Genomic DNA, 12,475 nt, shown 5'->3' with positions numbered 1-12,475 from the left:
CCTCTTTTAAAGAGCTCACTTAACTAGGTCATACCTACACAGGATAATCTGTTGACTAACTCAAAATCACCTGACCAGGGACTTGAATTATATCTGCAAAACACCTTCAGCTTTGCCAGGTTCTATTTGAACCATGTCCTGGATTCCACCTGTACCCAAAAGGCAGGGATTACGAAAGGGTGGGACTCCTTGGGAAGTCTCTTTAAGGTGTTTTGGCTACAAAAGTAAGGAAATCAATATCATGATTGTGTGGTGCACAATATTGATTTTTTTCACTAGTAAATTTTATTATTTTGATTGATTTAAAAACTTTTCATCTTGATTTCTTTCTGAAACTAAACAAGAAATGTATAGTTTTTCTTAAAAAAAAGCAATGATGTTTTATAAATTGCCCTTTCAGATTTTCTTGTCAGCCTGTTTCAAGGAAATCCATGTGTTCAATATACTTGCTCGAAGTTTAGCCCATACCAAATGGTTGTTTAATCCAAATATCTGAACAGCAAACTGAGCTAATCCCTCTGGTGAAAGTATGGTCAAACAGCCAAGACCACTAGGTAGTTGAAGAGAGTCACTAAAAAAAACAAACAAACAACAACAACAAAAACAACAACATGGGTCTGAAATTAAGGGATATACAGGATCCACAAAAATCTCGGTGTATGTGTGTGCATGTGTTTTTATCAGTCAGCTTTTGCTGCATAACAAACCATGCCAAAATGTAGTGTTTTTGAAGAGTGAGCATTTATTTAGCTCAAGTATCCACAGGCCAGCAATTTGGCTGTGTTCATTTGGGTGGTTCTGCATATCTGGGGCAAGGTCAGCCAATCTTTGCTGTGGTTCACTTATTTGTCTGTAAGCAGTTGCTGGGTTGGCTGGTAGCTCATTAGCTGAGATGTCGTCTTGTATCCTCCAGTGGACTAGCCTGGGTGCATTCACATCAGGGTGATATTCTGTATTCAGCAAGCTGGTAAACTCTAAGGCACTCCTGGCTTCCAAGTCATTGCTTCTTGGATCATTTTTGCTAATGTCCCAGTGGACAGACCAAGTCATAAGACAGTTGAGATGGAGTGGTGAGGAAAAGGACTTTACTTTTTTTTTTAGGAAAAGAGTATTTTGGGCATTTTTATGATCCACTGCATAACATTTATTACTATGTTTTTAAAGATTGGAAGGATTTTGGTTTATATTTATGGGACAAATGAGACAGCTAATAAAAAAGAAAACGGATGGATACATAGCACGTGGGGGATAACTGATGGAATAAAATTCCCAAGAATGCAAGAGCAACTGTGATTCAGAGTATATAGGGAAAATTTACCTCATAAAAGATGAAAATTCGGGCAGCCCGGGTAGCTCAGCAGTTTCAGGGCCTGACCCTGGAGACCAGGGATTGAGTCCCACATCGGGCTCCCTGCTAGGAGCCTGCTTCTCCCTCTGCCTGTGTCTCTGCCTCTCTTTTTCTCTGTGTCTCTCATGAATAAATAAATAAAATAAAAGATGAAAAGTCATTATTTTTCCTTAGAAGGGAGGAAAAGGAACAAGAATAGATCTAGAAAATAATAGATTTTCCTGGTAATCTCCACTTTTCCTTGGAGAAAGTGAAACTAGGTCACCTATTGAGTACAATGAAGGAAGTGGTAAGAGCAGGGTTCATGGAGGGTGTTAACTTTTTCGAAGAGCTGTTATTCAGAGCAGAATAGGAAGCTGAGGCCAAAGCAAATGAAAAAACAACAAAAACCAACCAGCAAAAAGCTGAGAGGTATGAGCCCAGCTGAGACATTAACTTTATGATGACATCAATCTATAGTGCCTTCCCAGACCACATGTGAGTTAGAGAAAGATGGCCACTGTTTCTCTGTACCCACAAGTACAATAATTTCAGATCCACTCTCAGCTAGTGCCTATATACAGGACACGTTCCAGTGTCAAAGGACTATACCTTTTGGATTATACTAGCTAATCAAGAGGACTGTATTATTTTTTGTTTCTTTTTCTCTCCATTCCCATTCTTTTTTAAATTTCAGTATAATTAATGTGCAGTGTTATATTAATTTTGGGTGATCAATATAGTAATTTTACAATTCTATATATTACTCAGAGCTCATATGATAAGTATACTCTAATCCCCTTCACCTATTTCACCCATCTCCTCACCTACCTCCCCTCTGGTAATCATTATACCCTCTAGATCCATCCATATTGTTGCACATGGCAAGATTTCATTCTTTTTATGGCTGAGTACTATTTTGTGTGTGTGTGCATATGTATCTATGTATTACCTCTTTATCCATCTATCAGTGGACATTTGGGCTGCTTCCATAATTCAGCTATTATAAATAATGCTGCAATAAACATAGGAGTGTACTTATCTTTTCCATTTAGTGTCTTCATTTTCTCTGGGTAAATACCCACTAGCGAAATTACAAGATCATATGACAATTTATTTTTATTTTTTTTGAGGAACCTCCATACTATTTTCCACAGTGGCTATACCACTTTGCATTCCCACCAGCATTGCACAAGGGTTCCCTTTTCTCCACATCCTCTCCAGCATTTGTTTCTTGTGGTTTTGATTGTAGCCATTCTGATAGGTACAAGGTACTATCTCATGGTTTTGATTTGCACTCCTCTGATAATGAGTGATGTTGAGTATTTTTTCATGTGGCTGTTGGCCATCTGGATGTCTTCTTCAGAGAAATGTCTGTGTATGTCTTCTGCCCATTTTTAATTGTATTATTATTATTATTATTATTATTATTATTATTATTTTGGTGTTGAGTTATACAAGTTCTTCATATATTTTGGATCTTCATCCCCTATCAGATATGTCAATTTCAAGTATCTTCTCCTATCCCACAGGTTGTCTTCAGTTTTGTCGATCATTTCTTTTGCTGCATAGAAGTTTTTTATTTTGATGTTGACCCAATAGTTCATTTTTGCATTTGTTTCCCTTGATTCAGGAGATATTTCTAGAAAAAAGTTGCTATGACTGATATCAGAGAAATGACTGCCTGCTCTCTCATAGGAATTTTATGGTTTCGGGTCTCACATTTAGATCAGTAATACACTTTGAGTTAATTTTTTGTAGGTATGAGAAAATGTCCAGTTTCCTTCTTTTGCTTGTAGCTGTCCTGTTTCACAGACACTGTTTATTGAAAAGATTGTCTTTCTCCTATTGCATATCCTTGCCTCCTTTGTTGAAGAGTAATTGACCATATAATCATGAGTTTATTTCTGGACTCTCTAATCCTGTTCCATTGATCCATGTGTCCATTTTTGTGTGTGTGTGTGTGTGTGTGTGCTAGCACCACACTATTTTTTATTACTACAGCTTTATAATATATCTTGATATCTGATACTTACAGTTTTCTTTTCTTTTCCAATATTGCTTTGGCTGTTCAGCGTCTTTTGTGGTTCCACAAAAATTTGAAGATTATTCTCTTTAGTTCTGTGAAAAATGCCCTTGATATTTTGATAAAGATCGCATTAAGTCTGTAGATTTCTTTGGGTTATACAGACATTTTAACAATATTTCTTCTTCCAATTCATAAGCATAGAGTGTCTTTCCATTTCTTTGGGTAGTCTCAATTTCTTGCATCAGTTTTTTATAGTTTTTAACATGAAGTATTTTCACCTCTTTGGTTAAGTTTATTTCTAGATATTTTGTTATTTTTTATTACAACTTTAAATGAAGCTGTTTTCTTGATTTCTCTTTCCACTTCTTCATTATTATTGTATAGAAATGCAACTTATTTCTGTATATTGATTTTGTATCCTGCAACCTTACTGAATTCATTTATTAGGTTTAGTAGTTTTTTTTTTTTTTTTTTTTTTTTTTGCTGGAATTGTTAGGGTTTTCTATATGGAGTAACATGTGATCTGCATGTAGTGAAAGTTTTACTTCTTCCTTACCAATTTGGATGCCTTTTTCTTTCTTTTTGTTGTCTGATTGCTAGGACTTCTAGTGCTATGTTGAATAAAAGTACTATCAGTGGACATCTTTTTCTTGTTCCTGATATTAGGGGAAAAGTTATCAGTTTCACCATCACATATGATGTTGGCTGTGGGTTTTTCATATATGGCCTTTCTGATGTTGAGGTATATTCTCTCTAAACCTACTTTTTTTGGAATTTTTATCATGAATGGATGGAGATGTACTTTGTCAGATGCTTTTCTGCGTCTATTGACATGATAATATAGTTTTTATCCTTTCCTTGTTGATGTGATATATCATGTTGATTGATTTGTGAATATTGAGTCACTCTTGCATCAAAGGGATAAATTCCACTTGATAATAGTGAATGATTTATTAAAATGTATTGGTGGATTTTGCTTTCTAATATTTTGTTGAGGATTCTTATATCCATGTTCATCAGAGATATTGGCTTATAGTTCTCTTTTCTAGCAGTGTCTTTATCTGATTTTGGTATCAGAGTAATGCTGGTCCCAGGGAATGAATTTGGAAGCTTTCTTTCTATATATATATGGAAATATATATACTTATATATATGGAAATATATATACTTATATATATGTATATATATAATCTATATTATAAATATATACTTATGGTTGTTTTTGTATGTAAAAACAAATATATATGGAAATATATATATATATATATTTGTGTTTTTTTTGTTTTTTCTTTTACTAGTTTGAGAAAAATAGAATTTTTTTTTTAAGTAAGCTCCACATCCAACATGGACATGAACTGACAGCCCTGAGATCAAGACTCACACACTCTAGGACTGAGTCAGCCAGATGTCCTGAGAAGAATAGGTATTACCTATTCTAAAGTTTGGTAAAATTCACCTGTGAAGCCATCTGATCCTACAGTTTTGGTTGTGGGAGTTTTTAAGTTACTGATTCAATTTCATTGCCAGTAATTGGTCTGTTCAAACTTTCTATTTCTTCCTAATTTTGTTTTGGGATTTTATACACTTCTAAGAATTTTATCCATTCCTTGTAGGTTGTCCAATTTGTTGGCAAATAATTTCTCATACTATTTTTTAAAATTGTTTGTATTTCTGTGGTGTTTGTTATTTCTTCTCTTTTCACTTGTGATTTTGTGTTCTCACTTTTTTTATGTGTCCAGCTAAAGGTTTATCAATTTTGTTTATATTTTAAAAGAACCACTCCTGATTTCATTGATCTATTTCATTTATTAGTTTCTATTTCTTTGATTTCTGCTCTAATCTTTATTATCTCTTTCCTTTTACTGCTTTCAGGTTTAGTTCTTATTTTTATAACTCGTTTATGTGTAAGGTTAGGTTGTTTATTTGAGATTTTTCTTGCTTTTTGAAGTCAGCTTATATTGCTATAAGCTTCCCTCTTAGAACAGCTTTTGCTGCAGCCCACCTATTTTGAATAATTGCAGTCTCATTTTCAGTTGTTTCCATTATTTTTTTTTTAATTTTCTCTTTGATTTCTTGGTTGACCCTTTCATTATTTAGTAACAGGTTATTTAATCTCCATGTATTTATCGTCTTTCCAGACTTTTTCTTTTGGTTGATTTCTCATATCATAGTGCTATGGTCAGAAAAGATGCATGATGTGTCTTAGATCTTTTTCAATTTGGGGGGACTGGTTTTGTGCCATTAACAATCTGCTCTGGATTATGTTCCATGTGCACTGTTTTAGAATGGAGTGTTTTGAATTTATCTGTTAGATCCATCTGGTCCAATGTATCATATGAAGCCACTGTTTTTTGTTTTTCTGTTTGAATGATCTGTTCATTGATGAACATGGGATGTTAAAGTCCCCTACTATTACTGTACTACTACTATTTATTTCCTTTATGTTTGCTATTAGCTGCTTTATGTATTTGGGTACTCCCATGTTGGATGCATAAATATTTACAATTGTGTCTTCTTTGTTCCTTTTTATTTTTTAAAGATTTATTTACTTATGATAGACATAGAGAGAGAGAGAGAGGCAGAGACACAGGAGGAGGGAGAGGCAGGCTCCATGCCGGGAGCCCGATGTGGGACTGGATCCCAGGACTCCAGGATCGCGCCCTGGGCCAAAGGCAGGCGCTAAACTGCTGAGCCACCCAGGGATCCCTTCTTTGTTCCTTTTATGGCTATATAGTGTCCTTCTTTTAATCTTGTTACAGTCTTTGTTTTAATGTTTATTTTGTCTGATATAAATATTGCTACTCCAGCTTTCTTCATTTCCATTTGCATGATAAATACTTTTCCATCTCTTTGCTTTCAATCTCCATATATCTTTAGGTATGAAATGAGTCTCTTGTAGGAAGCATATTGATGGGTCTTGCTTTTTAACCCATTCCATCATATGTCTTTTGGTTAGAGTGTTAAGTCCATTTACATTCAAAATAATTATTGATAGGTGTGTACTCATTGCTATTTGTTACTTATTTTATGGTTTTTTTTTTTTTTTTTTTTGTATTTCTTCTCTGTTCCTTTCTTCCCTGGCTCTCTTCTCTCATAGTTTGTTGGTTTTCTTTAGTGATATACATAGATTCCTTTCTATTGATTTTTTGCATATCTTTTACCAGTTTTTGATTTGTGGTTTCCATTAGGATCTATATAACATTTTATACATAAGCAGTCTATATTAATTAGACAGTAGCTTAAGTTTGCACCCATTCTAAAAGCACTAAATATTTGCTCCTCATCTCCCCTTTCCCATTTTAGGTATATGGCATCATACTTTACATTCTTTTATTCTGTGAATCCCTTGACTGGTTTTTATAGATAAATTTCATTTTAGCGCTTTTGTGCTCCCAACTTTTCTTACTCCTGTTTATAGTCTTTTCTTTTTACCCAGAGGCCTCTCAATCATTTCTTCTAAACTGGTTTAGTCGTGATGAATTCCTTAACTTTTGTTTGTCCGGGAAACTTTTTTTCTATCTATTTTGAATGATAGCCTTGCTGGATAGGGTATTCTTGATTGTAGTTTTTTTTTTTTTCTTTCAGTACTTGGAATATATCATGCTATTGTCTTCTGGCTTGAAAGGTATCTGCTGAAAAATAAGCTGATAGTCTTAGGGATTTCCTTCATATTTAGCTGTTTTCTCTTGCTCCTTTTAAATTTCTCTCTTTATCACTACTTTTTGCCATTTTAATTACTATATGTCTTGGTTTAGACCTCCTTGGGTTGACTTTTTGGTGGGTTCTCTGTGTCTCCTGGATCTGGATTTTTGTTTCCTTCTCCAGATTCAAAAAGTTTTAAACTATTATTTCTTCAAGTTAATTTTCTTCCCCTTTTCCCTCCCTTCTCCTTCTGGGATCCCTATAATGTGAATGTCATTATGCTTGATGGTATTGTTGAGTTCCCTTAATCTATTTTCATTTATTATTATTATTTTTGTCTTTTGTTCAGCTTGATTGCTTTCCATTACTCTTTCCTCCAGGTTGCTGATCTACTCTTCTGCTTCTTCTTGTCTACTCTTTATTCCCTCTAGTGTATTTTTAATTGCAGTATTGAGTTCTTCATCTCTGATTGGTTATTGTTTATGTTTTCTGTAATCTTTGTTGAGGGTCTCACTGAGATCTTCCACTCTCTTCAAGTTCAGTGAATATTTTCATGACCATTATTTTAAATTCTCTGTCAGGCATTTTATTTTCTCTGTTTTGTTTAGCTCTCTTGCTGTGATTTTGTCCTATTCTTTCATTTGGGATATATTCCTCTGTCTCCTTGTTTTGTCTGTGTTGTGTTGTGTTGTTGCTGGATCAGTCTGGGGCTGCTTTGAGCTTGATTTGAGTCAGACTAGGCATATGTCAGAGCTATAGTGCCACTGAACAGAAGAGTGCTGTCCTTGTGTTGTGCCCTGGGAATGTTTTGTTGGTGGGTGAGGCCTGCAGTCAGAAAAGATATCTGCTCCCAGCCCACTGCTGTAGCCACAGTTTAACTGGTCTGTATGATGTTTCTTCCCCTCTTCCTGGGGCAGAAGACAGTTTGAAGTGGTGCTGGCCCATTTCAGGGCTGCTTGCATACTGTAACACTTGTGCTCTGGCTTTGGATGGACTCCTGCCAAGGGCATGTTGGATCGGGTGAGCTTGCAAAAGAGCCTGAGGGTGGGGCATGCTGTTAGGAAGCTAGGTGGATAGTGTTGGTGCTATGATGGTTCCACAGATGTCCATATATGGAGACTCATGGTGAGGGTGAGGGGTATTGTATCCACCAGCTCTTTTGTTCTTGGAGATATCACCTAAAGATCCCTTCCCCTCCAGCACACTCTCTGAGATTAATAAATAAATCTCTCTCCCATATACCTCAGGCATTTTTCAAAATCCTGGTTTTATTCTGTGTCTCAGCAGGGTGATTTGTTATGCTGTCTCCAAAGGGTGGGAACTCAGTTTCCTATTGCTCTCCAACTCTTCCAGAGCTGAGCCTGCTGATTTTTAATGTTCTAGGTGTTAAGCTCCACTGATTATAAGAACTCTTGAAGTTAGATTCCTCTGATTTTCAAAGCCAGATGTTATGGGAATTTGTCTTCCCAGTGCAAGTCCTCTAGGCCTGGGACACCTGGTATGGGGTCTGCTCCTCTCCTCTTTTAGCACCTGGGGTGTCCCTCCCTCCTAAGGACAGTTCCTTGGGTCATTTTAGTTCCTTGTGTCTCCACCCTTTCTACCCTTTTTGGTGTGACCACTTCTCCACATTTAGCTATGAAGTCTGTTCTGGGGATCCTTGGGTGGCGCAGCGGTTTGACGCCTGCCTTTGGCCCAGGGCGCGATCCTGGAGACCTGGGATTGAATCCCACGTCGGGCTCCCGGTGCATGGAGCCTGCTTCTGTCTCTGCCTCTCTCTCTCTCTCTTTGTGACTATCATAAATGAATAAAAGAGAATCTTTAAAAAAAAAAAAAAGAGTCTGTTCTGCTCATCTTTGGGTCTTTTTCTGGGTTATTTACACGTTTGTGGGTATTATCTAGATGTATCCATGGAATGAAGTGGGCCTAGGTGCCTCCTACTCCACCATCTTTCCAGGAAGTCCTGTTACTACTTTTTTTTTTTTATCAGCTTTTAGTAGACTGGGTCCCAGAGCATAATGGCAGTTGGTGAGGTTGATTTAAGAATGAAGATTTGTCAGGTGGGTTGGAAAAAGATCAAGATTGCTAGAATGTTGACAATACTGACAAGAAGGTTGAGAGTAAACAAAGCCCCAGGGGATCCCTGGGTGGCGCAGTGGTTTAGCGCCTGCCTTTGGCCCAGGGCGCGATCCTGGAGACCCGGGATCGAATCCCACGTCGGGCTCCCGGGGCATGGAGCCTGCTTCTCCCTCTGCCTATGTCTCTGCCCCCCTCTCTCTCTCACTGTGTGCCTATCATAAATAAATTAAAAAAAAAAAAAGCCCCCGAGAGGGGCTGTGTCATGAATGAACGATCTTTAGTTCACATTATACATGGAGAAAGTATTGATGACATCTTAAGCATAGCTGTATTTTGATTAGATTTTTAGAAGTAACTCCAATGATAGGTTAGATGGGGTGCAAGTAGAGGTAAGAATACCAGAAACATTATATAATGTTTCTCAGTCTGAAGGCTGAGAATATATCTGTCTAGGGACATTACAAGTGTTCATCAGTGAGAAGACCCATAAATAGGTAAGTTTAGGAGGCCAAAATGTCATAATATAATGATTGCATTCGAAGACAAAAAGGAATCTAGAGTTTCTGCCTTGCATGGCTGTACAAATTCAGGAGGAAGAGCTCAACTATATGGATCAATATCTTGTGCTGTCCTAATCTTGGTAACTCTTCAGATAGCAGGTCAATCACTTTGGCTTTTATTCAGGTGCCTTAGAATCTAATACTAATTAGGAAAAATTGAATATACACAAGAATAGTTAATTTTAGGTTGATTAAATTACAAGGCATCTCCATAACAGAGATTGGTTGTTAGAATAATTGATGGTTTCTATTCTCTAGACCTAAGTGTGGGTTTAGGATTGAGATTGTCCACTTGATGACGGCAGAACACTGCAAGCATCCTCTCTTACTGAGATTATTATGAATGTATTCCAGAGTTCAGGATAGTCTTTCTAGGAGAAGAGAGTTTTGAAAATAGCTTTGGAGGACGTGTATGGTAAGGGGATTCAAGGAATCAGAAAAAGACTGAGGATTGGAGAACACAGCCGGGAGTAGCTCTAAAGAGGTGTTGAAAGCAAAGAAGTCAACAGAGATCATGTTAGAAATAAATGACGGAGGAACAGAGAATGACCTTGAGGAATAGGAATTAGAGCATCATTAACAAACCTAGAGAACAGAACAAGAGGTTATTAATGGGAGAAGATGAAGGGGAAGTAGATTGCAATAGAGTAGTTTATTATCACTGGTAAGGGATTTATAGTGTAGAGGTGCATGAAGGATCTATTCTGAGCTAACTGAGCATTTGACAGGTATCCATTCTTTCTTTCTGCACAAAGTTATTCATGTCTGTACCTCATTTCAACTTTTTTTAACCCATTTTTAAAGTTAGGAAAATGAATCTTTTTTAAAAATGTTTTATTTATTTATTCATGAGAGACACACACACAGAGAGGCAGAGACATAGACAAAGGCAGAAGCAGGCTCCATGCAGGGAGCCCAATATGGGACTCGATCCCAGGACCCCAGGATCACGCCCTGAGCTGAGGGCAGATAGATACCTAATCACTGAGCCCCTCAGGCATCCTGAAAATGAATCTTTTTCATTAAAAAAGTATTCTTTGCTCCTGGGAATTTTTTAAAAGTATGGTGCCACATTTTGTTATTAGTATAAATTAGGATAGCAAACAGATGTATTTGCAAATTGGAAACAAATACATTGCAAATACATGTTAATATATAGAATAGGAAAATGTAATAGAAATATATGTAGGTTAATACAAACATAATAGACTTTATTAAACTTTTCAGAGTCTTTTAGAAGTTTTTCAATAATTAACAATTCAAAAGTACAATAAATTGATATACGTATATTAGATAAAATATGATTCAGTGCAGTAGAATGGTAATTAGAAGCCATAGTCTTGAAAAGTTGGAGGGCACACTTTTTTCCTCTGAGTGAGACTATCAAAATTTAGCCCTATGATTTTAACACGATAATTTCATGGATAATCTGGATGAATTAATTTATTATGTTAAATGAAGTTATCTGGAAATATGACTGAAGAGGTAATGGAATTTTTGTTGCTATTATCATTAATTTACAAAATTCTTCACCAAAAGCTACAATGTAATATGCAAAGACATCCTACACAGCCTTGAAATTGCTTCATTCCTTTTGTGAGACAAGACCAGTCATTGGAAACAATGATCTTTCATTCATGTCTAATTACATGAGTCAGTTACATGAACACTGGCTAAGCAGAATTGTTTCTAAGTAAAACTTATGTGAGGGAATTGTTAAGCTTTCTTTCTCAGATGATTGAATTCTGCTTGATTTTCAATAATCCATGATTTTTGGATATTCTGGGTAATGCCAGTGTATTCAAATATTAATTGTGTAGCAAGAATTCTGTGTTGCAAATATATATATTCATTTACACATAAAAAGAAAACTATTTTGGTATGTTTACTTGAGACTTAGAAGCTTAGGGTGAATTGTTTGCATTTATCAGTTTTAGATGTTTTCAGAACTCAAAATTCTATGAAAATCTTATTTATTTATTTATTTATTTATTTATTTTTATTGAAAAATCTTTCCAATAAGTCTGATGGGCACCATCTTACAAAGCAAAATCAAGAAATATCATTTACTGAGTTTGTAAACCAAGCTTTTGCTAAGTTTGTTAGTCACACATTTTCCTACTATGTAAGGCCTTATTACTATTAAGATAGTAATATAAAAAAAAAGATAGTAATATAATATCACTTAATAAATATTAATATTTGAGTAACTGATATTCCCTAAATTGTCTTATGAGTCAATAGAATCAAATCAATACTTTTACAAGATTTGTTTTTTGAATCATTTTTAATTTTAGTATTTGTCTTAAAGTACTGGATGGTTTTTAAAGTAGCACAAGAATACATACCACCAGATATCTTTTCTTTCTCTCTTTCTTTCTTTCTTTCTTTCTTTCTTTCTTTCTTTCTTTCTTTCTTTCTTTTTCTTTCTTTCTTTCTTTTCTTTCTTTCTTTCTCTTTCTTTCTTTCTTCTTTCTTTCTTTCTTTCTCTCTTTCTCTCTTTCTCTCTTTCTTTCTTTCTTTCTTTCTTTCTTTCTTTCTTTCTTTCTTTCTCTCTCTCTCTCTCTCTCTCTCTTCTTTCTTTCTTTCTTCTTCTTTCTTCTTTCTTTCTTCCAATTTGTTTAGGGATTGGTGGGGGTTACATTGTTTCAGGCAGACTACATTTGTAAAGCACTCTGTCTTTTTTTTTTTTTTTTTTTTTATGAAAGCATACCTACCTTTCCCAGCATAATCCAAATCGTTCATTCCGGCAAATAACTGGGGAACATTTTTTCATAAGTTAAAATTTGCTCTGTATTTCAAACTAACTCTCTTAATTTCTCATTGTTGATGTCAATCATG

General features: G+C 35.6%; 1 protein-coding gene across 50 annotated transcripts in view; it reads left to right on the top strand.

The window, feature by feature from the left end:
- Positions 1-12,475, top strand: part of MLIP (muscular LMNA interacting protein) — a 263,432-nt gene that overhangs the window by 138,380 nt on the left and 112,577 nt on the right. The gene's annotated exons all lie outside the window — the stretch shown is intronic.

This window comes from Canis lupus, chromosome 7 (genome assembly GCF_048164855.1).
Source record: "Canis lupus baileyi chromosome 7, mCanLup2.hap1, whole genome shotgun sequence".
NCBI classification, from domain to species: domain Eukaryota; kingdom Metazoa; phylum Chordata; class Mammalia; order Carnivora; family Canidae; genus Canis; species Canis lupus.
Note: the sequence above shows the minus strand (reverse complement) of the source record. Positions and strands in the feature narration are given on the sequence as shown.